This window comes from Gorilla gorilla, chromosome 13 (genome assembly GCF_029281585.2).
Source record: "Gorilla gorilla gorilla isolate KB3781 chromosome 13, NHGRI_mGorGor1-v2.1_pri, whole genome shotgun sequence".
NCBI lineage: Eukaryota > Metazoa > Chordata > Mammalia > Primates > Hominidae > Gorilla > Gorilla gorilla.
This window is the reverse complement of record NC_073237.2, coordinates 114,298,889-114,318,747: the sequence shown is the minus strand read 5'-3', so window position 1 is coordinate 114,318,747 and position 19,859 is coordinate 114,298,889.

The following is a 19,859-nucleotide window of genomic DNA, read 5'->3' as shown; positions in this document are numbered from 1 at the left end:
TCTCCAGAACTAGAATGATAAAACTAACCAATTAGATAAAATTTCACATGAAGAAATATAAGCATCTGCCACTACCCACTTAAGAAAACTAGAAAGGATAGGAAGAGCATAAGTTAAACTCAGCATGGATGAAGCAGGCTTGGGGCTTTCAGCTGACTCAAGAGAGCTCAGAAATGTAATATATGTGAAGGCCAGAAAAAGGTATTTGCATTCAAATGAATTAATAGAAGTAAAATTTGGAGAATAGAGAAGGGGCTATTTCTTTCAGTGATAAAACTACCTCAACTAAATAAACAATTCAGGGCATGAGAGTTTAAAAAGGACATTAACAAAGGGAGAGGTATAGAAAATCACCAGGAAGGTGAGAGAAATGAAAACATGAAACAGAAGTAATAGAGATATATGCCTGAAAAGAGAGAGAAATGGAAAGTAAAGTATTTAATAAGCAGAATAACACAGCTAAAAGGCCTGAAGTTTAAGGATTTGGACTCCTTAAAATGTTGATTCTTGATACATAAACTTAGGCCTCAGTTTACTCGTGTGAGAAACAGGTATATAATACCCCAAACTCATTAATTATTTGTAAGGTTAAAATGAAGGCAATTATTTCATAGACCAGGATGTAGCCCAGATCCAATAACTATTTGATTTTATTATCAATATTAATGCAAACAATCTCCCAACAGGATGCTTAGGAAGGTGTGAGTTCCATGTCGGTCTAAGAATTCAAACACAGCTTGAATGAGCTATTATTGAGGTAGGAGGATATGGATATAATTCAATATGAAATGTAAAACTGTACTGACTTCCAACTCTAATTTGCTATTATTCTAAAATAGTAGAGGGGGAGGGGTGCAGGAGGAGGAAGAGAGGGGGAGAGAAAGAGAGAGAATCTATAATAAGCTGCTTTCCATCTTCCAACATATTGTAACCTTTTTAGTCATCTCATCATCTGAAATATCTCTCCAGGCACCTAACTGATCACTTCCTTACCCTGTCTTCCCCCAACTACCTTGCCTCAGATGCGTTCATATTCCCTGCTAGGCCTGTGTGAGACACTTGGGCTTTGGAAGTGGCATCCCAACACAGCATCTCCAGAGCCCTATGTCTGGAGGAGACAAAGGGGGAGGGTGCTGGGATTTGATCCGCAGCCTCACTTTCCCGTCCTTCATCAATCCTTCCCTCCTATGATGGTTTCGGTCAGCAAAATCACACTGGGGACAGAAAAGGCTCTCGTAACCCGTGGCAACCAGCTGCCTTTGGATAGAAAATGGCTTTTTCATAATTTCATAATGTGCTTTAGCAGAGCGGGTGGGGAAAGGAAATGGGAAAATAAATAAATAAGTCTGCTTCTGAAGGCTGCTGTACTCAAGCAAGGGAATGATGAGTTGTAATATCTTCCACACTAAGTATACCACTCTTTCATAGGGAGATCACTCTCTCTTCCAATAAACTCAGAAAGGCCCTCCTTACTGTGTAGTTCCAATGTGCTCCAGGACTACTCTCACACTAATTATTTTTAACACTAGTGTGGCAGCCCGATTTGGAGAGATGGGCTGATGCTAACTTTAAGTTGTCCCCAAGTTTTCAGACAGGTCCTTAAAATGCTACTGAAAAGTTATTTCTCCAAGTGATGTACCTTACTCAAAACTAAGTAACTAGTTTGTCCCATCCCTATACTGAGAATCACAAAATTGAGACTCCAAAGAGGCAAGAACAATTATGGTATTTGATCCCTGACTGCATTACATTACTGGGGTCCCATGGATGGAAATGGCCAGCCAGGATCCTAAGGTCAGTGATGGCCGAGGAGAGTCTGGAACCCAGTCCTCTTAATTCTTAAACTTTTTCTCCTGGACAATCTCATTTGCTCTTCTTTATCTTTGCCCACTACAGATCATTTCTCTTTATTTTCAAATTTCAGGAAATTTGATGGGGAAGAGTTAGAGAAGGGTATGTGGATACATCCAGTAAACAAGTTTTAATTAGAAAGTAATAAAATAATAATGAAATTGTCTTCGATTTATTCATTTCATTGTTTTAAGTTTTTTTGTTCATCTAGGATTCCAGTGATTTTAAGGTTTTTTCATAGATATCTTACTTTCTACAACTATTTGATTAAAATATCTCTTTTCCATTGCTGGTGAGGAGCTGCGTTCCTTTGGAGGAGAAGAAGCGCTCTGACAAACCCGCAGCCAATATCATACTGAGTGGGCAAAAACTGGAAGCATTCCCTTTGAAAATTGGCACAAGACAGGGATGCCCTCTCTCACCACTCCTATTCAACATAGTGTTGGAAGTTCTGGCCAGGGCAGTCAGGCAGGAGAAGGAAATAAAGGGTATTCAGTTAGGAAAAGAAGAAGTAAAATTGTCCCTGTTTGCAGATGACATGATTGTATATCTAGAAAACCCCATCGTCTCAGCCCAAAATCTCCTCAAGCTGATAAGCAACTTCAGCAAAGTCACAGGATACAAAATCAATGTGCAAAAATCACAAGCATTCTTATACACCAATAACAGACAAACAGAGAGCCAAATCATGAGTGAACTCCCACTCACAACTGCTTCAAAGAGAATAAAATACCTAAGAATCCAACTTACAAGGGATGTGAAGGACCTCTTCAAGGAGAACTACAAACCACTGCTCAATGAAATAAAAGAGGATACAAACAATGGAAGAACATTCCATGCTCATGGGTAGGAAGAATCAATATCGTGAAAATGGCCATACTGCCCAAGGTAATTTATAGATTCAATGCCATCCCCATCAAGCTACCAATGACTTTCTTCACAGAATTGGAAAAAAACAATTAAAGTTCATATGGAACCAAAAAAGAGCCCACATTGCCAAGTCAATCCTAAGCCAAAAGAACAAAGCTGGAGGCATCATGCTACCTGACTTCAAACTATACTACAAGGCTACAGTAACCAAAACAGCATGGTACTGTACCAAAACAGAGATATAGACCAATGGAACAGAACAGAGCCCTCAGAAATAATGCCATGTATCTACAACTATCTGATCTTTGACAAACCTGACAAAAACAAGAAATGGGAAAAGGATTCCCTATTTAATGAATGGTGCTGGGAAAACTGGCTAGCCATATGTAGAAAGCTGAAACTGGATCCCTTCCTTACGCCTAATACAAAAATTAATTCAAGATGGATTAAAGACTTAAATGTTAGACCCAAAACCATAAAATCCCTAGAAGAAAACCTAGGCAATACCATTCAGGACATAGGCATGGGCAAGGACTTCATGTCTAAGACACCAAAAGCAATGGCAACAAAAGCCAAAATTGACAAATGGGATCTAATTAAACTAAGGAGCTTCTGCACAGCTAAAGAAACTACCATCAGAGTGAACAGGCAACCTACAGAATGGGAGAAAATTTTCACAACCTACTCATCTGACAAAGGGCTAATATCCAGAATCTACAATGAACTCCAACAAACTTACAAGAAAAAAACAAACAACCCCATCAACAAGGGGGCGAAGGATATGAACAGACAATTCTCAGAAGAAGATATTTATGCAGCCAAAAGATACATGAAAAAATGCTCATCATCACTGGCCATCAGAGATATGCAAATCAAAACCACAATGAGATACCATCTCACACCAGTTAGAATGGCGATCATTAAAAAGTCAGGAAACAACAGGTGCTGGAGAGGATGTGGAGAAACAGGAACACTTTTACACTGTTGGTGGAACTGTAAACTAGTTCAACCATTGTGGAAGACAGTGTGGCGATTCCTCAGGGATCTAGAGCTAGAAATACCATTTGACCCAGCCATCCCATTACTGGGTATGTACCCAAAGAATTATAAATCATGCTGCTATAAAGACACATGAACACGTATGTTTATTGCGGCACTATTCACAATAGCAAAGACTTGGAACCAACCCAAATGTCCAACAATGATAGACTGGATTAAGAAAATGTGGCACATGTACACCATGGAATACTATGCAGCCATAAAAAATGATGAGTTCATGTCCTTTGTAGGGACATGGATGAAATTGGAAATCATCATTCTCAGTAAACTACCACAAGGACAAAAAACCAAACACCGCATGTTCTCACTCATAGGTGGGAATTGAACAATGAGAACACATGGACACAGGAAGGGGAACATCACACTCTGGGGACTGTTGTGGGGTGAGGGGAGGGGGGAGGGATAGCATTAGGAGATATACCTAATGCTAAATGATGAGTTAATGGGTGCAGCACACCAGCATGGCACATGTATACATATGTAACAAACCTGCACGTTGTGCACATGTACCCTAAAACTTAAAATACAATAAATATATATATATATATATATATATATCTTTTTTTTTTTTTTGAGATGGAGTCTCGCTCTGTTGCCCAGGCTGGAGTGCAATGGTGCTATCTCAGCTACTGCAACCTCTGCCTCCAGGGTTGAAGCCATTCTTCTAACTCAGCCTCCCGAGTAGCTGGGACTACAGGCATGAGCCACCATGCCCAGCTAATTTTTGTATTTTTAGTAGAGACGGGGTTTCACCATGTTGGCCAGGCTGGTCTTAAACTTCTAACCTCAGTTGATCTGCCCGCCTCTGCCTCCCAAAGTGCTGGGATTACAGGCGTGAGCCACCGTGCCCTGCCTGAAATATCATTTTTTATTTATTCATTTCTCATCCAATATATACATATTGAGGGCATAGTTTGTGTGAAACCTTATATTAGTCTTTGGGGTACATGAAATAATTTCTCAAAAATTATAAACAAATAAAGATAATAAATAGCATGAATCCCAAGTCATATTTTAACAAAGTGAGAAAATTAAGATTCTTAACTTTAGCTGCTGAATTAACTTATTTTGGTGTAAATGGTAGCATTTAAATTCTTTTACCAATCCTGCTCATTTAAAAATAGTCTCAATTTTGCCTGGTACATTACTGAGATTGTTAGTATTTGAAAGTACTTTCGTATGCCAATCAGGATTGTATATTTTACAGCAAAAATATATATTTTAAAAACAAATAGGATTTTTGACATAGGAATGATGACCCTTTAAGATCTCTTGTTCCTTCCTATATATTTGTGTTCATCAAAATAGCCCTATTTATTTGAGAATTAATGTTAATTTTGAATTTGATATCACAATGATTAAAGGAACACATATTTTCAAGATCATATAAAATATTTGCGAATGAACTAATCTAATAAGGGAGGATCTGTCTTTTAAAAAGTGAGGTGCGAGGTGGAGAGCTGAAATTGGGTTGATTATGAATTGGTAATTATTGAATCTGGGTGATGAATGCCTGGGGCTTTATCATACCATTGCCTCTACCTTTGTCTATGTTTGAACTTTGCCATTGTGAAAACATTGTATTAAAAGCTGTTTTGTTTTTCTTACTGAGGGGCTCCAAGAAAAGTAAAAAATATACGTGAGGGCTTATAAAATATGTTTGTAGTAATAAAATTCCAGGTTTTTCTTTTGTTTTAGCATCAAGGAATCAAGTACAATTTGTTTAGAGTAAAGATTTTGCTACCTGTGGAGGGTGAAAACTACTGCAGGATCTCATTTAAGTCTAACACTCTCAAAGATGATTGTCAGCAGCAAGACAAGCTGCCGTTTATGAAAATGACAACCAAAAGGCCTAAGCGGCCCTGTGACATATCTAAGGCCACTCCTTCAACTAAGAATAAAGCTGGGACTTAGACCACGGTTCCTGACCTTGGGCTGGCCCCCACCTGTGAGCAAGAGCAAATTGTCCCTTTACAAACTCAGTAATTGAAGGAACAAAAAGGTATCTTCTGGAGATGGATTGGAAATGAGATCTACATACAATCAGCCTTTTCTATGTGAAAGTGGCATTATTATATTCTTACTATCCAAAGGCTCATGCTGACTCCATGCCCCTACGCTATATTATTTACTGGTGAAAACCTATTTCCCAACCAAACACAAGTTTATAGCAGAACAATCAATAGGCATTTGATGTAGTTGGTGGCAAACAGAACTATCTGTTGACATTATTGTGTTATTTTAAATGTAGTCTATTTTATTTTAAATAGAGTACATTTATTGTGTACTCTGTGTGTCTGTGTGTTTATGTATTTTTTACATTAATTTCTTCTTTAAATATATTTGCCAGCCAGCAACATAATTGGATTTTCTTTTGTTATAAGAAGGGAACATAAATTACTCCTATTGGGTTCAGATTAGGTTACAGGATTTCTTTTCTTCTGTCACTGTCAAAACTTGGGTGTCAGAAAGCTTTAATATTTAATGCAGGCCTAATTAGTCTCAGTTGGGCCCAGGGCACTTAGCAAAACCTTACATGAGCCACAGAGTCAAGTTCATTTAAAGAGCATAATTACCAGTTATTTCTATACTGCAGTAAACGCCCCTATTAGAGTAGATTTTCTCCTTGCCACCCAATTTTACCAGTAAATGAAAAAATAAAGTAGAATAAGAAAAGTCTTTGACTCCTGGTAATAATGGACAAAGATAATATAATTTGGTTCTGGGTCTGATATTTCGGCGATAACTTAAAGAACTTGCAAGTATATAAAAATAGAATCAGGGATGGTTAGATAAACCTGGAGAAGATGGATCTGTAACCAGCTGTTAAAGAAAATTAGAGATTCATGGGGATGAATAGTCGCTTATGACCAAAATTCTGAAAATAGCTTTTACGAATGTCTGACCAGTCATTTAGAAAATGTGTGTTGAAGGCTTATTATAGGCAGGCATCATACAAAGCCTAGAGTTACAATAATAAAAATATTCCTGCTCTCCTAGGGCATATATTCTAGCAGAGAAATACAGAAATTAAATCACATTATTTAATTTGTATTTACAACTTCTGGTTACTGCTCCAATGGAGAGTCATAAGATGCTATGGGGTAACCTGACTCCACGCTGGATTTCAAGAAAAGCTTCCCTGTGGTGTGGACACTTTAACTAAGATCTGAAGTAGGAGGAGGAGTGAAGAGAAACAGAAAGAAAGTGAAGTGCCCCAAGTCTCTGAGCAGGGAAGAAGCAGAGCACGTCATGAAAATGAAAGAAGGCCTAGGTGATGACTCCTCAAGGGCTCCAAGACATGGGCAGTAGAGGTGAGTAGAAAGCAGATAATGCAACCTCTGATGCGCATGCTAAGGATTTATATAATCAACTGAGTAATTAGTTGCATAATATCTATCTTACATGGGACAATGTCTTATTCCACTCCAAAACCTGAGCGGCCTAACATATGTGTATTGAATGAGAATGACTTGGATTGAATTAATGATAAAAGGCAGTCACCAAGTCCAACAACTCAACCCCCATCACTGCTCCCTTGTTTGCCCCATTTTATAATACTGTAAAAAGTAAAATAGAGGTTCCTCTTCAAAGACTTTCCTCCCCATTTAATTAGGAATAAATATTAACTTCTCTTACAAGCAAAATTTATTCAAAGAACTGTGCTAATATTCTTAAATATCTGCTAGCCGTGATAAAGAAATCAATGTACTTTATGTCCTTAGCTCCCACAATGTAGCCTAAATATTTGCCCTGGCATGCTTATACTGGTCCAAAAAAGTATTAGGTCATAGCCTGTTCCTCTTCCTTATTTGAAGGTGTTTTTACCTTTCTCAGCATTCTGCAAGTTACTTCCTCCTTCCTTTGTTCTCCTCTGCCTTTGCCTCTTTTAAAAAGTTCTAAAACTTAAAGTATAATAAAAAAAAAAAAAAGTTCTAAGTTGCTAGCCAGTCAGAACAAATACAGAATGTGAGGTCCCATTCCAGTCAATGGAAACCAGACACAGCAGTAGAGTGGACATGTCAAGTTATAAATGACCCTATCTCCTTTGTTCGGTGTGCTCTCATGGCAAAACTGCTGGCGAGTGTACCCTTTCTGCAAGAAGTAAAAATGGCCTTGCAAGTAAATTAAATTTATGTTCAAGTGCTATTTCTTTATGGCACCGGGAAACAAGCATTTCAAACAATACTAAAAGAGCCATCATCCCTAGGTGATGCAATAGGTTTATTAATTGCCATTTAGACCTAAGAAAGTTGGATTTGTACAAAATCACACAATAGCTGAATGGCAGAGCTGAAACTAGAATAAAGTGATGAGGCTCACATTCACCCAGACAGGGGTTTTGTGTTTCTGGATATAGGCATATGTTTCTGGAGAAACACAGTCAACATTATCTCCCAAAGCAATTCCTTCCCTGCCTTCATTACCTTTTCCCTCTTGTCCCTCCATAATACCCTCAAATCTCAGTTCAGGCCTAGACTCCTTTTGTGGGGTTTCTCAGCTATTTTGACTCTCAGGAGCTTTTATAATAGCTCACATCTAAATCGCTAATTTTATCACTTGACTCTTTGTGCCCATCTATATAGTTCTTTTATTTCTTCTAATGTGGCCTTCTGCACTAAATTGCTAAATGTCCCCACAATAGTAAACACCATGAGTTTCTTTTTTCAGAACAAATCAAGCCAGTATGCAAAGCACAGGAGAAACACTTGTAGATGGATTGCTCCCTCAGAAAAATAGCAGATCCCTGTTGCTTACCTACAACATCGGAAAAGTCTGAAACTGACTATGGCGGAGTGGATCAGAGAAATAATGATCAGAGGGCAGATGTGTCTGAAACGGGAGAGGTTACATCCTTGACTTATCTGAAAACCTTTCCCAGACAGAATCCTAAGTGGCCCCAAGTGAACTTCTGAAACAGCTATTGATGGCCCATTAGTGGCCAAACAATGTTTACTCTGTTCTTATCCCAACTTGACATCTCTGAGGCGCTTCTCACTCCTCCAACCCCCACCCTCCTTTTTTGGCAATTCCGTCTTCATCTTATCATGAGAATGTAAATGATCCTGTTTTTACTTTCTGATTACTCCTTCACCTTTCTAGATGTGGTATTTCTCCAAGTATTTTCCCCTCCCTATCTTTAATTAATATATTTCAACCAAGTATGTATGGTTTCAAAAGTTAATAGTTCTGTTGCCTCCAAATTGATAGGGATTTTTATCAATTTATTCTCATTTTTCTATTTTTTGCTTTGTTCATTTTGGGGTTCTTTTATTATTCGTGTACATGTTCAGAGCTGTTCTTCATGGTGACTAACTCACTTTTTCACTATAAAAATGAGTCACTTCATTCCTAATATTTTTTTCTTAACATCTATTCTATATTTTTTCTGAAATACATATAGCTATGACAGGGTTATTGGCCAGTTTTTGACCAATATAACTTTTTTAGTCCTTCTTTAACTTAAAATTATCTTAACAGCTTGAAGTGTGTCTCCTATAATCATCATCTAGCTGGAATTTTAGGTCAACCATGACTTTTTTTTTTTTTTAAGCTAGCAGATTTAATCTATTTCCACCCATATCCTATTCATTTCCTATTTTTATTTTCTTTATGGAAACTAATCACTGCCTGAAGCTATCTCTTTAATGTATATTTTAAATATTTATCTCCATAATAATATAATATCCATAAGGAGTTGAGTATTGCCTGGCCTCTTTATTTCTGTTATCTCTAGTGCCTGTACCAAGTACACTTTTGAACACGAGTTTAAAAATAATAAAATGAACACTACAAAAAAGTCAACAATTCAAGCTTTTAAACATTTAGTTTCTACTCCATTTATCCCCAGAGCTAACTTATTTCAACATTTTTAAATGGTTTCTTAAGTATTTATCTCCATATTTCTAAGACATATGGGTACACTGTTTCATTTGTTTATAAAAATGCTTAGCCATCTTGAATTCATACTTTGAGGAAAAAAATTAGTTTTCTTATACAATCCATCAATTTAAATTATTTTCCCGTCCTCCCAATATAGTTATATTAACTTTTATATTTAATTTATAGTTATAATTTATTCTGCAATTGTTTCTACAACTGAAATATACAGTATACTCTAATCATTTGTGTGCTTTGTGTATATATGTTATTGTGTATGTATGTGTGTGTATGTATACATATATAACTTTTATATATACATGCTTTATATATATATCATATATACATACACATTTTATATATATAACTTTTCTGGAAGTGGACAATTGACTCATTTTATTTTCACTGGCTTACTTTTCTATGGTCTTATTACTAATGCATTCTCAAATGTTTTTCTAAATGTTCTAAAATGCATCAGACCATGTTAATGTGTAGGTTCCTTTTCCATTTCTCTGTCCAGGAGCCACCTGCCATCTCCACCTTCTCTGGTTCCTACTGTTGGTTCGGCAGCTGCTCGCAATTTCTGACCCAGGTCTCTTCTCAACCCTTGTATCTTTCACCCCTTTGCTGTTGGATCTTCTGTTTCCTGATTCTTGCATCTACTTCTTTCTCGGATTACTCTCTCATTTGTGTGTCATACATTCTCCATCCTCCTGATAAAGTGGAACTAGAAGTTAAGTTTTTGAGTTTCTGTATGCCTGAAAAAATTGTTTTTAATAATAATGACTTGCCTATAGAATCGTAGGTTTGAAATTATCCTCTCAGAACTTTTGTGATATTGCTCCACTGTCTGGTAGAGGCCAATGTTGTTTTTAGTGAGTCCCTTCTATATAATCTATATCTCTTAGAGCATTTCATTCATCATGTTCTGAAATCTTATAACAATAATACTATGACATGCTGAGTACTCCGTGGGTCCTTTGTTACACTATTTATTTGGTAAATACTTTTCTTTCTCTTTTTCCTGTTATTTGTAATTTTCTTGGGTCAGATTATAATTTTTTTTCTATTAGTCTTCAATTTTGTCTTTTTTTCCCATATTATATTTATGTTTTTAGTTACTTCTGGGAGATTTTCTTGACCTTAACATTGCATCCTTCTTTGTATTTTTTCTACTTATGTTCATTTTTTCTTTGTGTTTTTTTTTTTTTTTTTTTTTTTGAGACAGAGTCTCACTCTGTCACCAGGCTGGAGTGCAGTGGCGCAATCTTGGCTCACTGCAACCTCTGCCTCCCGGGCTCAGGCGATTCTCCTGCCTCAGCCTCCTGAGTAGCTGGAATTATAGGCACATGCCACCAAGCCTAGCTAATTTTTGTATTTTTAGTAGAGACGGGGTTTCACCATGTTGGCCAGTATGGTCTCAGTCTCTTGACCTGTGATCCACCCGCCTCGGCCTCCCAAAGTGCTGGGATTATAGGGATGAGCCACTGCGCCAGGCCTATTTTCAGTTTTCAAGATGTATTTTTCTCTATTACATTTTATGTCACCTTTTTTTTGTTTCATAGATTAAATATTTTCCCCTCTAAAGAACAGTTATTATATTTTCCCAGATATTATTTTTTGTTCTCTACATTATTTCTATTCACTCAGTTTCTTTTCTAAAATGTATTTGTTTCGGTATTTTTCTCTTACATGGACATCAATTTTATCTCCATATCTATCTATTTATCTATCTAAGGAGCTTCCTCAGAACAGAATATAAGGGTGTGACTTGTCAACTGGTGGGTTTCACTGGCGGGTGAGTTGTGCCAGACCAGCCAATATGCTGGTAGATGTCTGCTTACATGGGTCTTTCCATTAAATCAGTCACTTTTCCCAAAGATGAATATCTGAGAGACATAAACTTTGCTTTTGGCATTCGGGAAGCCAAGTAGTGGCAGACTTCTAATCAATACATCTGTCTTCTATGCATCTGCTTTTTTTTTTTTTTCTTCTCAGTTTTGTCTAGTGTCCCTGAGAATGGAGTCCCACTGACTCAGTCTTTTAAGGTACACAGCATCCTATCTTATTTAGGGGGAGGGGAGTGGCAGGAACCAAGTGGCCTGCTTTGAAGGAGTTTTTCTGGGCCTCTCACTGTTCTTTATACAGGCTTTCAACCATCCCTTCTGTTTCCAGCTCCACCCATTACCTCTGACTTCAGAGGTACCTGTCACCTCTAATTCATGATTCTCTCCAGGTTTTCATAATGCCAATTACTCAGCTTTCTCTCACAGGCTAAATCAGTCACTACCTTTCATAACTGTATTGATATTCCTCATTATCCATCAACCTTTTTCTAATTTGCTTTTACTCCATATGTTTAGCTCTTTGTTGGTCAGTCACAATCATTTCAGTTAAGAATGGAGAGTAGAAAGCTGAAACTGGATCCCTTCCTTACACCTTATACAAAAATTAATTCAAGATGGATTAAAGACTTAAACGTTAGACCTAAAACCATAAAAACCCTAGAAGAAAACCTAGGCATTACCATTCAGGACATAGGCATGGGCAAGGACTTCATGTCTAAAACACCAAAAGCAATGGCAACAAAAGACAAAATTGACATATGGGATCTAATTAAACTAAAGAGCTTCTGCACAGCTAAAGAAACTACCATCAGAGTGAACAGGCAACCTACAGAATGGGAGAAAATTTTCACAACCTACTCATCTGACAAAGGGCTAATATCCAGAATCTAAAATGAACTCAAACAAATTTACAAGAAAAAAACAAACAACCCCATCAAAAAGTGGGCGAAGGATATGAACAGACAATTCTCAAAAGAAGACATTTATGCAGCCAAAAGACACATGAAAAAATGCTCATCATCACTGGCCATCAGAGAAATGCATATCAAAACCACAATGAGATACCATCTCACACCAGTTAGAATGGCGATCATTAAAAAGTCAGGAAACAACAGGTGCTGGAGAGGATGTGGAGAAATAGGAACACTTTTACACTGTTGGTGGGACTGTAAACTAGTTCAACCATTGTGGAAGTCAGTGTGGCGATTCCTCAGGGATCTAGAACTAGAAATACCATTTGACCCAGCCATCCCATTACTGGGTATATAGCCAAAGGACTATAAATCATGCTGCTATAAAGACACATGAACACGTATATTTATTGAGGCACTATTCACAATAACAAAGATTTGGAACCAAGACAAATGTCCAACAATGATAGACTGGATTAAGAAAATGTGGCACATGTACACCATGGAATACTATGCAGCCATAAAAAATGATGAGTTCATGTCCTTTGTAGGGACATGGATGAAATTGGAAATCATGATTCTCAGTAAACTATCACAAGGACAAAAAAACAAACACTGCATGTTCTCACTCATAGGTGAGAATTGAACAATGAGAACACATGGACACAGGAAGGGGAACATCACACTCTAGGGACTGTTGTGGGGTGGGAAGAGGGGGGAGGGATAGCATTAGGAGATATACCTAATGCTAAATGACGAGTTAATGGGTGCAGCACACCAGCATGGCACATGTATACATATGTAACTAACCTGCATATTGTGCACCTGTACCCTAAAACTTAAAGTATAATAATAATAATAATAATAATAATAAAGAATGGAGAAAGATCAGACAAAGTCTGTGTGCAATCTACTACGTTTAACTTTAGGTCCTGTTTTCTCTTCCATATTCTTTTTTTCTTTTACACAAAGTTTTAGTCATTTTATGCTTAGAAAAGTCTCGTATCTACAGTCACAGCCTGAATCAGTCCTACCATGCCGTTTTCTTCTAGTGAAACTCAGAGGTTTTGCCAACACTGCAAATTTGTTGTAACCAAATTAGAATAAACGCATCATCATTCCTGACCACAAAATAAACTCTTTGTTAATGGTCAATAGCATAATCCAAAAGAGAATTAATCCTTTTACCTTTAACTATGATCAGCAGAATTTACAAAGCCTACTCTGAAACTTAATTTGCACTCTCTTATTCACCAAACGATTATTGAATGCCTCCTCCACGTCTAGCACTGTGTTGTAACTGGGTGATGGAAGAATAGGACATTTTATCTGCTCTTGCAGAGCTCACACTTCCATGAAGAAAACAAAAATGTAAGCAGAAAATTCTCATGTAATGTGATAAATGCTTTAATAGGAGTGATCACAGGATTATATGGTCAGGGAAGACATCCCAGAGGACAGTGCCTGAGTGGAATATTGAAGAATGATCAGTAAAAAAGGAAATGAAGAACATGCTTGGCAGAGGAGGTACAATGTGCAACTGCTAAGAGGCATAAAACAAGTGGGTTTTATTCAGAGGAATGGTAAGTAATTCAGTCTTCTTAGACCCCACAGAGGCAGAGTTGAAGTGGAGAAAATGAATACTAGAGGCACACCTGAGGCCTGGCCATGAAAGGCTTTAAATGTGATTTTTGGAATGTGTGAATTCCCAGGGGACTTAATTTTCCATTTGCTAATGAACATTAACAAATCCTTGTTTTTGACCTTAGACATTTGAATGTTTGTGCAAATACATGTTAACACACATAAGCATATGCATGTGCACTCACATGGATCCTATGAATGCCAGATTCCTGGATTTTCACATTCCCCATGTTGGACTGGGGAATGTTTTTCCCCTGAGGCAAATGAAACAGAGCCAGGAATGTTGGGTATGGGGCATGCAATACACATAGAGTCAGAGTCAGAACTTCCAATAGCAAGGCAAATCCATTTCAAGCATCTTGTTGGAAATCAGAAGCACAAACATATCTGGGGGCTCAAAAAGAAAGCTAAAAAAAAAACCAAACTGATCTCTCTAACAATTGGATTTCCTAATTATAAAGTGTAATAAGCTTGTTGCTCCTGGGACTGTGGTCAGAAGCCATACAGACATTCTCAAGGGATGATGCAGACGTAATTTGTACCCTGGGTGAAATAATCTTTCCAGCCTGAAAAAAGAATTGAAGTCTAAAGCATATCGACAAAATGAGTTTCCCTGATTTCTGGGTTCTAGAAAGAAATGGCAAACTCAGAATTTGAGGAAGTCCATACCAGACGATCATGAGAACATAACAAATAATTGGAAAAAAATGAGACCATATGCATAGATGGCTTATTATAATTTATTTTTTAAAATTTAGGCCAGGCATAGTGGCTCACACCTGTAATCCTAGCACTTTGGGAGACCAAGGCAGTTGGATCGCCTGAGCTCAGGAGTTTGAGACCAACTTGGCCAACATGGTGAAACCCCATCTCTACTAAAATAATAATAATAAAGAAATAGCCAGGTATGGTGGTACACACCTGTAGTCCCAGCTACTTGGGAGTCTGAGGCACAAGAATCGCTTGAACCTGGGAGGTGGAGGTTGCAGTGAGCCAAGATCAGGCCACTGCACTCCAGTCAGGGTGACAGAGCAAGACTCCGTATCTCCCCACCAAAAAAAAAAAAAAAAAAAAATTATGCCCAGCTTTTAATTTGATGCTTATAACCTCTTGAGGAAATAAGAGCAATTTACATCAGCTTTATATATGCAGATAAAGAAGTACATCGGAAGAAACTGAAATTGGCTCAAGGTCATACAAGCAGGATGTCACTTAGCCTAAGTTAAAATCTTAAGCCTCATGTTTAGCAGTCTAGAACCCACCTATCACTCTTCTTTGCCCCGATTTTCTCTCTTGCTGGATCATATATGTATGTAGAAGTTGGTCTGGGCTCTTGGGACTCAGACAGACCATGTAGTGCTTAATTCAAAGTTTCATGGTAGCCATGGTAGGTGACAGACATTTCAGGACCACTTTATAAGAAATAAAATGTTCCAAAGACCATAATCTGGAGTTTATTTAAGTTCTTAGAACTTACATGCATTGGTCTTTGTGACAGCAAGCAATAAGGGGTTAAAGATGGAGCAGGAGGGAGGATAATTGACATGTGGGCTTATTGGTCTTTCCCCAGGCCATCTGGGAGCTTAAATAGCCAACAGTTAATTAAAAATAAACTGACACTTTACTATAAGGATAGTTTTAATAACCATTTATAAATGTTACATTAAAAATTCATACACTGTTATCAACTCCTGCTAAGGATTTACAGCACAATGAAGGTGTAATGAATGTTTTATAGGCACTGGGGAGAAGGCTTTTTTTTTTTTTTTTTTGTAGAGTTATTTTCAGAAGACTATTTGTCTTTTCTGGGCCACATCATAAGTACTTAAGACAACAGCGGCTTACGGAGTGAAAACAGCTCCCAAATTTCAGGTTGTGATCTTGCCGTCTCACTTGTTACTGGCCATAGTTCTTGCCTTAAGCATAGGGTGTTCCTCGCAGAGTGTTTGTTCCAAGTAGTAGATGAAATAGTGAAGATAAATAGGGCAGCATAAAATGGTATAAGTGAATCCACTACCCAAAAAGATTTTGCATGATGCTGATAAACATAATAAGCAGAAACTTAAAGTAGGATGTAAGAGTTAACTAGGTAGTTGTTATAGCTGGTGCCCCATGCATTCTGCTAAACAACAGTATCTGTTCTGCTTTTGGACATCTGTGGCACCATGAAGCATTAGATTCTTATCTGCCCTGTTTTTCACATCCTGTGAACTTGTGAACTATCACAATTTGCCGTAGACATATTTTTTGACCATGGGTTTGGGTACACATGGGTTCTATCAGCAAATGGCAACTGAACAGAATTTCGGCTCAGAATTAAGAACAAGTCTCTTCCTCCAGCTGCTGCCTTTTTTCTTCCAGGCAGGAACCATGAAGCTGTATATATTGCAAAGATTGCAAAAGAGAACTTAAAATTGACTGCTTCACAGTTGACAATTGGAAAGGAAATTTCCTTGTTCAAGAACCAAGAATTATAAGCTGTACCTTTTAACAGCTTAGGGTCTGTGACTTTGAACAAATGCATGCTTGTATTGTAAAGCCCTGGACAATTGCCTCCAGTGATGGCCCAGCTTCCAAGGTAAAGCAAAAGGAACAGAAATATAAGTCAGTGGTACTTTTGCTTTTATTTATCTATTTTCCTTATAGTTCTATAAGTACAGATCAGTATTGTTTGAACTTCTACACTCATTGATAAGAAGCTTCTGGACTGTGGAATGAATCTAGCTCTTGATGTCATTCGGAACGATTAAAATGTCAGTAGGAACCTATGATGACAGAAATGTAATGCAAGCTTTATTAGTAATAACCTAATAGGACTTAATATGAGAAATGCTTTTAGATGAGCATCAGTTTATATTTTAGGCACCATTGGTTTCTCAGTGTCTTTCTCACATATTTCATTGAGACTCATTATGTCCCTCTCTTTGTAATCATTCTATTGTCTGAATGGAGTTTGTATGTGTTATGTCTATTTCTATTTATTTAGATGGAGTCTTGCTCTGTTGCCCAGGCCAGAGTGCAGCGGCACGATCTCTGCTCACTGCAACCTCCGCCTCCTGGGTTCAAGCGATTCTCCTGCTTCAGCCTCCCGAGTAGCTGGGACTACAGGCATCCACCACCATGCCTGGCTAATTTTTGTATTTTTAGTAGAGGCCAGGTTTAACCATGTTGGCCAGACTGGTCTTGAACTCCCGACCTCAAATAATCCACCCACCTTGGCCTCCCAAAATGCTGGGATTACAGGTGTGAGCCACCATGTCTGGCCTATTTTTTTTTTATTAATCATGGCCTAGAAATAAAATATCACAATTATTATCACATATTATAGGACCTGTATGCATCTGTGCATCTTGATTTTTCTATAATTATTTTGTTTTTGGAGTTCTAAAACAAACATTACTAATCTTTTGAAATTTCAAAATTATATCAAAGTTGATTAAATCAAAGTCTTATTCTTTAACTTCCTCCAGTAGAGACAGAAAGACTCAGACGAAGAGAGAGCAAAATGGATAGAAAGGAAACCAGTATGAGAGCAACAGTGAGAGAGACAGAGAAAATAATGACAGAAGAACAAGAGAGAGAACAAGGGAATGTATAGGGTGGAGAGAAGGCATAGGGAAGAGACAAAGTGAGGGAAAGAAGAAAAGGAGATGAAAGGAAATGTTACATTTCTGGAGCCAGTTAAAATCATGCATAGTTATCATAGGGTCTCTATTAAAAGTTATTATAAGTTCAGCTCTGGAAGCCATTAGGTGGGTGTCTTAACAGTTGAAAGAGTCCAGGACTTCAACTTATTGTGCTGATACTACCACAGTCCCCACTTTCCTGCTTCAGTTTCCTCCTTTATAATATTGGGAAAAGTATAAAACCTTCCAAAAAAAATAAGATAATAGCTTATTCCTACTATATTAGGAATTGCTGTGAGAATTCCTATTGCTGTGAGAATCCAAAGAGATAATGAATATAATTTAACATAGTACTTTCCAACCATATATCTTCATACAAAAGATATTGCCATCCTTCTAAAAATACATTTTGGGGGCAACAAAATTGTATGTGGTAAAACAAAAACAATGAACAATAGACAGCCGGATTCTTCCTTCACAGTGAATTCATTCTCTTCCCTTTTCCCACCTTCCTTCTGAGGTTTTTGCCTATAAACCTGGTTTTCCCATTGCCATCCATGGGCTGCCACTTTGTTCTTTACAAGTCTATATCTGGAAGGCCAACTTCACTAACATGTGCACAAGAGGGATTACTGCTGCTCTGGCTTCAAAAAGTTTGTTTCGTTTGTTTCATCCTTTCATTCAAACGGGCTGGATCGGACTCCCACTGCTCCTCAGTCTTATCAGCTACTATGTCTGTCATGGATTTTCAGCAATACAGAGAAAAAAAAAAGCACTTACTATTGACTGCATTCTTACTATCCTCATCACATATACAGACAGATTGTCTTTCTAGTGAACTGTCTAAGCTCCTTCCCACTTGTACTTTCTCACATTTTGACCTATGGAAGTATACCATATGGCTGCATCTCTCTGTGCATTTAAAGATAATAATTAGCCTTTAGCATTCAGAGTGTTAAATCTTTATAATTCATTACCCTTTATATAAATGGAAAGATTACTGTACTTGGGTTGGGGATGGAAGCCTGGAATTTTTCTTGTTCCTGCCAGTAACTGGCTGCTATCTGTGTGGCACTGGGGTAATCACTTGCTACAGTTTCCTCTGTTTTCCATATATGAAGTTAAAAGAGGAACTCAGTGGTGGCAAATGGTAGCTACCTCCAAGCCTACAAAAGCCAAACTAACATTAGAATTGTATATATTCACTAACTCTATAGAGCTCCAGCCTGAGAATTTAAGAAGTATTGATGGAAGAAGTAGTCTTTGATCTAGATCTTGAAGGTTAAGAGTCAGGTAGGTGAAGATGGATGTACGGCATTCCAGAAGAGTTCTAGAAATATGTTAGAGCAGCATACTCATTCATTTATTCACCTATCCAACATCTACTAATTGAACGTCTAGTCTGTGACAGTCACTGCTCTAGGAGCTAGGAATAGCAGTGAACAGCACAGACAAAAGTAATCTTTCTCTCATGGAGCTTGCATTCTAGATAGGACAGAACTAGCAATTGCACTTATCTGGATCAGAAAATGCAATAAAGGCAACAATGATAATTGTGTTGAATTATACTGGAGTTCAACAATGAAGAGCCTTTACTTCCAGCCTAAGTTTGTGTTTCATGGTAATTGCTATGGTTGTAATGCCCCCTCTAAAAATCCTGTTGAAATTTAATTTCCATTGTAACAGTGTTGAGAGTCCAGACCTATAAGAGGTGCTTAGGTCCATGAATGGATTAATGCTGTTACTTCAGGAGTGGGTTATTGATAAAAAAGGAGGAATTTGGCCCAATTTCCTCTCTTTTTCTATCATATGATGTACTTCCACCATGTTACAATGCAGCAAGAAGGCCTTCACTAGATGGACTTCCTGAATCTTGGACTTCCCAGCCTCCAGAACCATGATTTAAATCAATTCCTTTGCTTTATACAGTGTCCAGACTATGGTATTCTGCTACAGCAGCAGAAAACGGACTAAGACAGTAATACATTAGTGCTTACTCTCAAAACTTGCTAATGGTCATGGAGAATGATAGAGACTTTTCGGGAAGAACAGGCCTCATGGTGATACAATCTTGACAGTGATTACAGACAATAGAGCTATAAAAGTGGAAGGGGAAAAGAAAGTGTTGCATTCATAATGAAAAGAACTTGGACTTTGAAATCGATCCATAC